Source organism: Pteropus vampyrus, unplaced genomic scaffold, assembly GCF_000151845.1.
Source record: "Pteropus vampyrus isolate Shadow unplaced genomic scaffold, Pvam_2.0 Scaffold347, whole genome shotgun sequence".
NCBI classification, from domain to species: Eukaryota; Metazoa; Chordata; class Mammalia; order Chiroptera; family Pteropodidae; genus Pteropus; species Pteropus vampyrus.
The window spans coordinates 2,353,484-2,354,967 of record NW_011889128.1 but is presented as its reverse complement, the minus strand read 5'-3'; the positions used below and the strand labels follow the sequence as shown (position 1 = coordinate 2,354,967).

The 1,484-nt window shown below is 42.5% G+C and overlaps 1 pseudogene; it reads right to left on the bottom strand.

Annotated features, from left to right (window-relative positions):
* Positions 1 to 1,013: 1,013 nt before the first annotated feature.
* On the bottom strand, positions 1,014 to 1,129 carry LOC111731028 (annotated as a pseudogene).
* Positions 1,130 to 1,484: the final 355 nt, after the last annotated feature.

Genomic DNA, 1,484 nt, shown 5'->3' with positions numbered 1-1,484 from the left:
TCCTGCTGCCATGTGGCCACATCGATCAGGTGCGGTTTTGATGGCTGAGCGTCAAATCAGTTTTTCCCCTTATTGTGTACTTCAAATTCAGTAGGTCCCCAAAAGAAAGGCCATGAGTGAGGCAATGGCCTAATTTCAGGACCCCCAAAGTGATTTTGGGGTGATCATTTAAAGTCTGAATGCTGATATTAATGGCAAATGGGGCAGGGCACCTAAAAAGGTCAGAGGTCAACTCTGCTTGGCCACAGGGCCATTTAGAACGGAACGTGCCCAAGACCAAATGTCAGTGAAGATGTAATCAACACAGCTGTCAGCCACTGCTGGTGGGAGTGTACATGGTGCCGCCACTTTGGAAACCTCACAGAGGTAGCGTGTGCATTCCCACGACCCAGCAACTCCACTCAAAGGCATGTTCTCGCTACGTACGCCCTGAGATGCAGGCAAAGAACATCCAGAGCAGCCCTGTTGGCAGTGGCAAAAGAACAGCAAGCATCCCAAGTATCTGTCATCGTAGGATAAACACAGAAACTGCAAGCTAATCCTACAATAAAAACCATACAGCAGTGAAAATGACAGAACCTCTATTGTATGCATTGACGTGCATAAAACTCAAAAATGTAACATAGAACTTATAGGACAGAAGAAGGAAGTTAAAAAAGAATGTGTATAGTACTTCCCTTTATATACAATTCAAAGACGGGCAAAATTAAACCTCATGTTGTTTCGAGACACATGGGTGGTCAAATTAGAAAGAACAGCAGAAAATGATTATCAAAATTAAGAATGGTAGTTAGCGTGGCAGATAAGGGGGGTGCAAGGAAGATGGGCACACGGAGAGTGTCTAAGGTTTGGTAATGTCCTAATCCACAACTTAGGTGGTGCGTATATGGGTATTTTATTATTACTCTTTAGACTACATGCATATATTTTAAATACTCTTTTGCATATGTGATATATTTCACAATTTATTTATTTATTTACTTACTTACTTATTTTTAATTTATTATTATTTATGCCTACAGCACCTGGTCTTCCTAGGTGATCTCCCATCCAAGTACTAACCAGGCCCGACCCTGCTTAGCTTCCAAGATCAGACATCAGCCTTGTTCAGGGTGGCATGGCCGTAGACCATGGACCGTGGCTCCACTGGGGTGTGAACCCAGGACCTTCTGTATGTAAAGCAGACGTACTAACCACTACACTATGGAACCACGTCCCACAATTTATTTTTTTTAGATTTAGAGATTACAAAAAATAAAATGGCATAAAGGTAAGGTAGAGCAAATTCAAGCCCCTGTGGATGTCTACGGGGCAGCCAATCCTCCATACCCTCAGATAACATGCTCAAACACCCCCTGTAACATTAGGAATGCAGCTATTGGCTGAAACAAAAAATTCAACTAGCAGTGGCTTCAATTAAAAAGGCATTCAATTATCTCTCACTACAAGAAGCCTAGATGTGGGTGGTTAAAGGCTGATCTAGT